Source organism: Rhinopithecus bieti, unplaced genomic scaffold (assembly GCF_001698545.2).
Source record: "Rhinopithecus bieti isolate Rb0 unplaced genomic scaffold, ASM169854v2 scaffold_51732, whole genome shotgun sequence".
Lineage (NCBI taxonomy): Eukaryota > Metazoa > Chordata > Mammalia > Primates > Cercopithecidae > Rhinopithecus > Rhinopithecus bieti.
In genome coordinates, this window is record NW_016821090.1 from 71,032 (window position 1) to 82,267 (window position 11,236).

Sequence of the window (11,236 nt, forward strand, 5' to 3'; positions counted from 1 at the left end):
AAAAAAAAAAAAAAAAAAAAAAAAAAACAGTTCAAAGGTCATACAAAAGGTCTCATGCTCTCAGCATAATCTACAACTAGCCAATAGGGAAGATATATAAATAATACAAGGGAATGACTGAAGAGAGGGAAAAAAATCAAGTATACATTATTGACAATAACCACGCCATCAGGACTGTTGCTTGGTCCAGGGAAAGAAGAGCAAGCCAGAAAGAGGAAAGGCATTTGACAATGTATATAGGTCATTCCATAGACTACAGGTTGGCAAAATGGGAAGATGCCACACAGCCGCCCAGTAATGTTGGGTGGTACGAAACACTTGTTAGCTCATCGACCCTACAGGGGTCAACAACTTGGTAGTCAGTTATTTCACTAGCATGGGCTGAGTCAGCCAGCTGGCATGTTGGAGCTGGATCTCATCACTTGTTCAGTGCAAGTCTCTCTCAAGATGGGCCCTGGGGATTAAGAATATTCTTTCATTTGTTTCTCTCTCTCTTTTTTTTTTAGAAGCTGCTGTAAGGTAGCCCAAAGTAACTGAAACAACTGGGTCTCTACAGCTACCTTCCTCCAGCTTCTATTGTCTCCAACCTTTTATTCTCCTCATAGTGGATTTCTCCTGGTGTTCAAATTGATTTTGCAGCCTTTTCCCCCCCTTTCTCAGCTTTGGCTCTAACTCCTAAACTTAAATACAGCCATGTGTCACTTAATGACAGGGATACATTTTGAGAAATGTGTCATTAGGTAACTTCCTCATTATCACAGTGTTAACTGACACAAACCTAGATGGTAGAGCCCACTATACACCTAGGCTATATGGTGCAGCCTATTGCTTCTAGGCTATAAACCTGTACAGCATGTTTCTGTGCTGAATACTGTAAGCGACTGTAACACAACGAGAAGTAGTATTTGCATATCTAAACACAGAAAGATACAGTAAAAATATGGTATTATAATTTTATGGGACCACCATCATATATGCAGTCCGTCATTGACCTAAATGTTGTTATGCAGCACATAGCTGTATTTTCTCCACAGCTCACCTAGAAACTCCTTTGTTTTAATCTTCCAGGTCACAGAGCTATCTGTAACCCAATTTTTCCTTTAGGAGACTAATAAGGTCACTTCCACAAGTACAAAATCCTGCTGATTTTTTAGTTGTTGACTGTCTTTTTCCAGAACTTTTCTTTGGTCCTCCATAACAAAATCTACTTTTAGCTTCCCTAAAAAATCACACAATACATCAGTTATAAAATACCTGATGGCTAGTGCAAAGTTACCATTATTTTTGCCAATTTTGACTCATTAGTTCTGTCAACCATCAGCAGACCAGCACTCGAGGAGTTGTGTTGCTCTTCAGTGTACATATAAATATTCCTACGAATATTTAAAACTTCATCTTAGAGATGTATCACCAGCTTTGGCAATGAAGGAGTCAAGAGTCATATTACTAGCTAGACAGGTGAAGGTCCCTCAATTAAGGAACTTGAAATATTTTCCAATGCATATGAGGACATCTCTGCATCACATAATGTCATTCCTTCAATACTTACTACAAGCAATTTTCAAATAAATGCCGTCAACTTTCAGCACAGGACTTGAGATCTTATTAATTTAGATCTGAAAATCAATAGTATCAACAGTGGTGAGCTCACTGCTCTCCTAGGAATCATAGGCAAGTGGCTAAAAGTGTACTCTTCTTTTAGTAACTATCTTTCATCCCAAAGAATGTGTGTTCATCACACATTCTTCAATGCCTCCCCAGACCTATCTTTCTGTTCAGCTTTCTAAACAGAAGCTGAATTGCCAAGGGCCAGCTGGTAAGTAGTCAGCAAAGCCATCACAGTTATTCATAGATGAGCTAGGTTTCTTTTCATTCAACAACATAAAACTTCTCAAGAATGTGGGAGATAAGTGTTCCTGAAAATGTCACTCCAGTTGACAGAGCCATCTTCTACTCACTGTCCCTTTGGTGGCTCTTGGTTGGTGGAAGTGGCACAGCAATGCTAGGGAAGATGTAACATCAACTGCCCCAGGAGACAGCTGAGACGAACACCCTATGTCACAAAACACAGCAGGTTAATGAAAGGTATGCCATTCACATGTATGGCCAGGGGTATCCACCAACAGGCAGAAGTTACATACATTATCACCCATGATATGATATATAAGAACAGCACATAGGTCCAAAAAGAAGTATGAATCATACCACAGATAAAGGTTTGTAGTCCAAAGCTTAGCGCATGTGAGAGATAGGGAAAGTCCATCTCAAAATCTTGATGCCTAGGTTTTAAAAATCACCAGTATCCTTTTCTCTGAAAGACTTCTGGCCCGGCGCAGTGGTTCACCTTGTAATCCCAACACCTTGGGAGGCCAAGGTGGGCAGATCATGAGGTCAGGAGTTTGAGACCAACCTGGCCAACTCAGTGAAACCCTGTCTCTACTAAAGATACAAAAAAAAAAAAAAAAAATTAGCTGGGCTTGGTGGTGGGCGCCTATAATCTCAGCTACTTAGGAGGCTGAGGCAGGAGAATCGCTTGAATCTGGGAGGCAGAGGTTGCAGTGAGCCAAGACTGTGCCACTGCACTCCAGCTTGGGCGACAGAACAAGACCCTGTCTCAAAAAACAAAACAAAAAAAAAAAACAAACAAAGAAAAGACTTCTTAGGCAGTCATAGAGAAAATCAGACCCTCAAGAAGATCAGCAACAGAAGTAACCTCGTGATCCCCTTTACCATCAGCCTAACTCATGTTTCAGAAAATAGAATCACACGAAGACAACTGATCACAAGACTCAATTCAACTACAGGCTAAAATACTCAGAAAATAAAGTGTGCCTTACAGTCTAATAATGAGAACAGACTCAGAGCACATTACAGAGGCAGAGAATACAACAAAAGTAGTAGGATCTCTTTAATTTCATAAGGCTCTCAATAAAGGTTTAAAACTAGCACCATTCTTAAAAAACTTGCTCTCAAATAATGCAACAAAACAAGCAATAAATTATGACTATGGAGATACAGATATATATAGGCAGCACATATACTATATATAATACATATATATACTATATACAATATATATACTATATATAATACATATATACTATATATAATACATATATATAGTACATATGCTGCCCATAAGTACTTTAAAATGTTTAAGAATAACCAATAATAACCAGTAAAATCTTCTTTACAGTTTGTCTAAAGAAAAAGTATTAAATTTGATTCTGCTGCTGACTCTATCCTCCAAAGAGTCAGAATGGTGACCAACTCCATCCCTTTTCTATCTCTCATCAGTTTCCTTCACTATTTCCTAATCATCCCTCACCCACATTACTCCCACAATTCAGTCTTATTCATCTCCAAAACATTCATTCCTCTACTCAAGATACCATTTCCCTCACCCAGTGCTTATCATTTTCAGTTCCCCTGCACAGAACGTGATAGAATTTGGACGTTTGTCCCTTCCAATTCTCATACTGAAATGTAATTCCAAGTGTTGGAGGTGGAGTCTGGTGTGAGGTGTTCGGATCATGCGGGTGGATCCCTCATGAATGGCTTAGCACCATCCACTTGGTGATGAGTGAGCTCTTACTCTGAGTTCGTGTGAGATCTGCTTGTTTAAAAATGTGTGGCATCTCCCTTCTCTCTCCCGCTCCCGCTCTTGCCATGTGGCATGCTGCTCCAGCTTTTCCTTCTCCCATGATTGTAAGCCTCCTGAGGACTCACCAAAAGCCGAGCCATGCTTCCCGTATAGCCCACAGAACTGTGAGCCAATTAAACCTCTTTTCTTTATAAAAATTATCCAGCCTAAGGTATCTATAGGAAGCAACACATATGGACTAACACAGGAAGTTTCACCATCCTGCCTTTGCCCCAGTTCTCCCTCTGCCTGGAATGCCTTTACTTTGAACACCAAACTATCATATTAACAGCAAGAATAAGCCTATTCATTGTTCAAGGTAGCTTAGGTATCACTTCCTCAATGAAACTTTCTCTGACCACCTATGTATAATATATATTCCACATACCTTTCTTTAAGAGCACCTCCAGTCTTTCACGTTTCACATATTGTTCACATCTTCTTCTCAGCACTATACTGAAAACTCCTAGAGAACATTCTATATTCCTAGCACCCAAAGATATGCTTGGCATGTGTTAGGCATTCAATTAGTTTAAAAATTGCAACTATCACTGTATGAAAGTACAAAGTCATCTGAGTACTTGCTAACTAAGGTGAGAAAAACTTACATATATGGTTGGAGTTTCAACATAGTACAGCCCTCCCTTGGTATATGCAGGGAATTGGTTCCAGGACGACCAGCATACAGGGCATGCTGTGAAAACTATTTTAGGTCAGGTCCCTGTTTTACGAAAAAAATTCACATACAACTGGACCTGTGCAGTTCAAACCTGTGTTATTCAAGGGTCAGCAGTATATTAAATAAACCAAGAATATTTTATTCAATTAATAAAATGTTCCCAACTCTCCCACATTAACTAAATTGGTAATCTTTCTTTCCAATATATTTTGAATGCTATTTAGTGAAGTCATTCTAATAACACACTACAAAAATGAATACAAGTATAGAGAAATAGAAAGAAATCACTACATGAGTAGGAACCCATCTAACCCAAACAAATGGACGTATTTATTGAGCATCTCCCATAAGTAAAATACCATGCTAAATGCCATGCGGGAAATAAAATGGAAGACATGGTACTGATCCTCAATCCTAAATAACTGATTTCTAATTATTTATGTAACTGTATTACCTCCTTTATCAAGCTTGAATGAGTTTGATAAAGGAGGTAATACAGTTATATAAATAATTAGAAATCAGAGTCAAAGATAATTATAATACAAAGAAGACTGAACTTCTGGTTTGTATGACCAGAAAGGCTTAATGAAAAGGCTGGCCTTACAGAAAATGAGACTTTCAAAGAAACGAAAATTTCTGTTCCAAGGAAAGGGTAGACTAAATTAAAAAGAGAAGCACAAAACTAGCCGGGCGAGGTGGCGGGCGCCTGTAGTCGCAGCTACTTAGGAGGCTGAGGCAGGAGAATGGCGTAAACCCGGGAGGCGGAACTTGCAGTGAGCTGAGATCCGGCCACTGCACTCCAGCCTGGGCGACAGAGCGAGACTCCGTTTCAAAAAAAAAAAAAAAAAAAAGAGAAGCACAAGCAGGTCTGTGAACAGCAAGGAGCTGGACAATCTGGAGAGGCCCCATGTGTGGGAGTCACAGGAAGTGCAGCTGGAATGGAAAGCTGGAATGGCACAGAGTGCCAGGAAGTCAGCATGGGAGTGTACGCCTGCCTTTTACGCCAAGGGCATGCAGGCTTGACTGAGGAGGCCAGGTCCTGAGGACAAGGAAAATGTTCCAAAGGCCAGCAAGAGTCCATTGCTTCTAAAAAGCTGGCAGAGAGCCTCGTCGTTCAAAGAGAACAAACATGGACTCCACTGGTTACTGGCTGTCAACAAAAAGGTATGGCTGTGGTTTCTCCAGGATACAACTGGTCAACTCCAGAACTGACATTTTCTCAGTGTCCTGCAAAATATCTATTTTAACATCCAGACAAGTGGAGGTCATGAAAGAAATAGTTATGAATAACACTTTTCAAACTTAGGAGGAATACGTAACTTTCAAACTGAGTCTGAGGAGCATTCAAATTTCAGAGTGGGCTGGATGGCCCCTTCTAGTCCAGAAGCCCCACCTCACCCACCTTCATTTCCAGTCTTCAACAAAGAGGATCTTTTGCCCTCCACATAGAATCCACCTCATTTCCTAAATCAAATGAATGCACACTTCCCTTTAACGTCACACTGCTGCAGTGCACACAAAGAAGGCTGCAGGCTAACGGCCTGGGACCAAATCTTGTCCCTACAGAGGTGATGGTATTTGTTGGCTTGCACAATGTTTCTTTTCTTTTTTTTTTTTTTTGAGATGGAGTCTTGCTCTGTCACCCAGGCTGGAGTGCAGTGGCACAATCTTGGCTCATGGCAACCTCTGCCTCCTGGGTTCAAGTGATTCTCCTGCCTCAGCCTCCCAAGTAGCTGGCATTACAGGCGCCTGCCACTATGCCCAACTAATTTTTATATTTTTAGTAGAGATGGGGTTTCACCATATTGGCCAGGCTGGTCTTGAACACAATGTTTCTTAAACATTGAATTAACAAGATGTCAGTTTTTCACATAAATAAAATCCAGATTTCTTGTTCCTCTATAAAAACAGGCAATTGTGGCAATACTCCCCCATTTACCAGTCTGCCACCCAGCCACCTTGCTCACTCCCAGCTCTGCCTGGTCCCTGCCAGCATTTATTATTCCTCCTGGCTTACAGGGTCTGTGGAGCCCTAATAGTTGGTGGCCAGTCTGAGTACGCTGTGTTGGGTGAGAGCTCAGAAAGAGCATTTCCTCGTTTCACATTCCAGTACTGCTGCTTACTAGTTGTATAACCTTAGACAAGTTACTTAACCTCTCTATGCCTATGTTTCTTCTTCTGTAAACCAGGGACAATTATACTACAACTTACCTTAGAGGGTTGCTGTAAGGAATCAATCAGTTTATAAAAAACAGTGGTTCTCAACGGTGTGGTGAGGAGGATTCTGTACTCCCCCTCCCTCACCCGTCAAGACCTGAAGCATTTGGCAATGTCTGGAGGCGTTCTTAGTTGTCATGACTAGAGAAGGTACCACTAGCATCTTGTGGGTAGGGGCCAGAGATGCTGCTAAATATCCTACAATGCACAGAACAGCCCCCAACAAAGAATTACCCAGCCCAAAATATCAACAGCGCTGAGGAATAGAAGCCCTGACATAAAGCATTTAGAACAACTCCTGGCACAAAGAAAGCCCTTAGTATGCATCAGTTATTACCACCAATGCCCAAGGCAAGTCTTGGCTGGTGTTCCTCCCCTCGGCTAGAGAAAAGTTTGATGCCCTCTGTGTTACCTTTGAGGAATTTAACACACAATTAAAATAGCAAAAGGTACTTGAAATTCAGTTTCCACATCATTAATTTAATAAATGCTTAATTTTAAAAAATAATTCTGATAATATATTTTCCTGAAACAAGAAGCAAACAAGAATACACTTTGGTGAGCAATAATGCACAGTATTTGAAAAGTATATTGTCCTGGAAAATACAGGACATAGAAACCTATGATTACTGCAACTTGGAAGGTCGTGGGCCAAATTCCTCCAAACTCCAGACTGAATACACTGAGGATGCTTGCTAGTCTCACAATACTATTTTGAAATCTGTAACTAGAGAAGAAGAAGAGAAGGGTTTTAAACTAAAGAGCCTACTGAACTTGATTCCATACCACCTGTTCAGGAAGATCCTCCAGGCTTAAATAGCTCAGAGTCAGGGATTCCTGGTGAGAGTTAAAGCTTTAATCTTGATTCACCACAAGAGGTATCTTCCGGATCCAGGTCAGCTCACAAATAAAGCAAGCAAAACAATTGAAAAGGCCTGAGCTGTACTGATATATCGTGTAAGAGGCTGCCGGGAGTTCCAACACAGGACATCAGAACTGATGACGGCCTGCTACAAGCCCTTGCAGCCATGAACCAGGGGTACTGACCAGGCTTCTTAGCCTAGCACTGCAAGTAACACAGGGCTAGTCTCTCTGGGCCTCAGTTTTCTCATCTCTAATATTAAAAAGTAGAAATCATTGTTAGTATTTTCCAATACCATAAACACAGCGAACACTGATTTTATTTGTGACAGTGTGCCTTCAACATTTATAGCCCAAAGACATGAGTTCTCTCAAAGGACCTCTTGTTAACTGCAGAAGGCAGACCCTTAACTACAACAGAAAACAGGTTCTGTGGAATTAAAGCTGAGAAAAGCCTAACAGTGTGTCTCTCAAAGATAAGATGATAAAAGTGTAAATAAAATAACAGGGCTCTACAATCTGCAAAAAACTGTTCATGTATAACACAAATTGTCAAGTCTCTTAAGCTCAAGTCAACATATATTTTAACACCTGTGTATGTAATAGTGCAATACCAATGCTATCAGGACTGGTAACTGGTGTCAAAGAGACGCTCCCGAAAGTGCTATGAGAAAAGAAGGCTTCTGTTATAGAGACATGGGAAATGCTTTATTGATAAAGCAGCATTTGAGTGGACTTAGAGGGACAGGTAGAATTTTGGCTGGCTGGAGTTGTCTATCCAGAGGGCATTCCAAGCAGAACAAGTAATGGCACTGAAGCTGGAAAGCCTGAGGCAAAGATCAGGAGTCCAATTTGGGGCACTGGGCTCATGGCAAAAGATGGAGGTCAAATCATGATGACCTGGGTCTTCAGAATATGGGCATCAGTTGCATGAACAATTTTAAAGAACAGAGATAGTCAGAATGTCTAGTTTTGATATTTTGGCCTAAAGAGCAAAAACTCTCTTTTGCTTAAACTTAAGTACCTTCCAATATTTAAAAAAGAAGATACTAATTCCATTAAAATTATTCTAAAGAAAAAGATAAATTCTATTAAGTTACAGAAGAGTCAAAAGACATACAGAAAGTAAATTAAGCTATTTATTAGTCTGTTATTATTTGTCTACCATATTCCACTCATAATTACTAAAATATGCAAACCTTAGAAATAAATAATGCGTATTTTTAAATATTAAGACCACTGTTAACAGCATGCTCAATCACATTAATTTATAAACTGATTTTGACTTATTTTTAAACATAACATATTACTAAGAAAAAGAAGTTATATCACTGACCTAAGGGCTTCCTCAATAACAGGAAGAAACTCTACTTGCTAAGAGAAACTATGAGTCAGCAAACTCTACACAATATTCCCATACTTCTAAGCATAAGGTTAAGGCTAGGAAAATAGTAACACATTTTAAACTCCTTTTCAAACATTTCTAAAATTAAAACAAAATGTTAAAAGTCATTTTTAAACCACAGCTTTCTATTAACAGAAATCAGATTCATCCAGAAAGTTTATACCTGTTCATTGTTCAGAAAAGGGAAGGAAAATAAGGCAAAGGATTATTGTAGCCCAAAAAGAAGCAACGTCTCATCTTTTTAAAATTAACTTTTACAAGTTTGTGGACAACAAATTCATGCTGTGGAAATATTATATTTTTATATCTATAGAACTATATTGATAGGGGCCTTTCATGAAGGAAATATAGCAGAAAAAACACTAGCCTGAAAATGAGCAGGGTGAAAATTTGATACCAGTTTGTCCATTAGGTGCATTATTTTAAAACTCACTGACCTTCTCTGGGCCTCCACAGCCCCAGCTCAAAACTAAGAGGGGTGAATCACGTGATCGCTAAACTAAGAGGGGTGAATCATGTGATCTCTAAAATGCCACATCATAAAACATAATTTTAAGTAATAGAGACTTGTTGCTGTTAAGGGTCGTGAGGTTGGGGGTTAATGGGAGGTGGGGTAGAATAAATTAGGCTTTGGAGTAAAGCTAATAGGAGTTCAAATCCAAGCTCCATCAGTACTAGCTCAGTAGCTGAAGTGTAAGTTTCCTTCACTATCAAAAAAGCCTAGTATTTTCCTTTGCAACATGTTGGAAGGAATAGAATGTATTATAACATACCTGGCACATCATAGGTACTAAATAAAGGCAAGCATTATGTTTCTGTTCAGTAATACAAGTTCTAATGAAGAACAATAATCCACTTGCCAATGCAGCTTCCTAGAATTTGGCTTGGAGAAGAGCAGAGACCAACTGCCACGCTTTCCAAGTGGAAGGCAGGTACAGGTAATAAGAAAGAGGATTCATGCTTGGAAGTAGAAAGGATTAAAAGCAGGGAGCTGAAGAAAAAGCAAAGACTTTGAGTTCTGCATATAACAATGGAAAGGACACAAACTACATGAGATAAGGTGCTGAAGGAAACAAGATCTTTTCATTAAGAGGGCCTCTGGAGAAAAAACATATACACAATGAATTACTGCAATTATTTCATAACCAAAACAAAGCAGAAAGTTGGTTAGAGTTTATGAGTATCACTAAAAGAAAACAAGACTTTGCAATATACAAATTATCTTTCCCTTGCCTGCCTGTAATTCTCACATGGGATACAAGATGATCCAATCCCTGTACACCTCTCCAGGGTCACCTCTGACCACTGTCCCCTCACCTCACCCTTCCCTAGGTTCACTCAAAGGTTCCCTTTGTCCCTGCAACATGCCAAGTTCATTCTTCCTTTAGCTCCTTTACACTGTTTATATCTGCCTAGAAACTTCCAGCCCATTTTCTCATGGCTGACTCAGCTAAACTTTCAGCTATCACCCAAAATGTCACCTCCTCAGGGAGGTCTTCTCTGACCACCCCAAATCTCCACACTACCCAGTCACTCTCAAGCTCCCTACCCAGTAATACCTTCTCTGCCATTTATTACTATCTAAACTTGTCTTTTTTATTTATATGTGTATTATATTCTCCATCAAAAGTTAAAATCTTTGAGGGTAGGGGCCTTATCTAAATTGCTCACTACTCAATCTCTAACACCTAAAACAATGGATGGCATAGATAATCACTCAGATAAACTGTCCAGTGAATAAATCCAAATGATGTTAATCACCATCCTTCTGTGAACATAAGTAAGGTAATATCCCTCAGAGGCTGTTTAATTTCATTTCTTTCATGCAGTTTTAGGCAATGCAATAAAGCTGTTTTAAAAGACCAATGTTTGAGACAGCTAGATTTTAAAGAGAGTGACTTCTACATGACAACATATTGTACATGTTTTCACTTTATCAACACTAATAATCCACCACTTTAATTACCAGAATCCGTAAATAAAACAAGGATACCATAAGTTGTTTTGTGAGATCCTGCTTCTATAAAGAGGCGTATGGGTAGATGGTATATAGATGGGAATTACCTTTCAGAACTCTACCTAACAAGGAAATGCAGCAAACTGGACTAATTCCAGTAAAGATTTAATTAGACCCGTTACTTTGTTACCTTGCTAAACTTATCCAAACTAGTACAAGTGATGAATTCAGTGATTCCATCTGTGAAATAGAAGACAAATGACATAGTGAACAAACAAAAGTTCCACAATGTCCACCCATGTTTGAACTAAAAGAGAGGGGGAAAAAAATCCCTAACCCTAAATCAAAAGTAATCAAGCAACTAAAATTTCAAACAATGGCGAGATATCCATGAGTAGGCGAAGCAGTGAACTGAAACCACAGCGAGAACATTCATGATTTGTGCTTTCATTTTTTTTTTTTTTTTTTTTTTTT

The 11,236-nt window shown here is 39.4% G+C and overlaps 1 protein-coding gene across 2 annotated transcripts in view; it reads right to left on the bottom strand.

The window, feature by feature from the left end:
* The window catches only part of STARD3NL (STARD3 N-terminal like), a 51,960-nt gene that overhangs the window by 39,740 nt on the left and 984 nt on the right, over window positions 1–11,236 (bottom strand). The window contains exon 2 of one of the 2 annotated variants that reach the window (XM_017860162.1): window positions 10,953–11,002. The exons of the other annotated variant lie outside the window; for it this stretch is intronic. The gene's annotated coding sequence lies outside the window, so the exon portion shown is untranslated. The remainder of the gene's footprint in view (window positions 1–10,952; window positions 11,003–11,236) is intronic. 2 annotated transcript variants of the gene reach the window in all.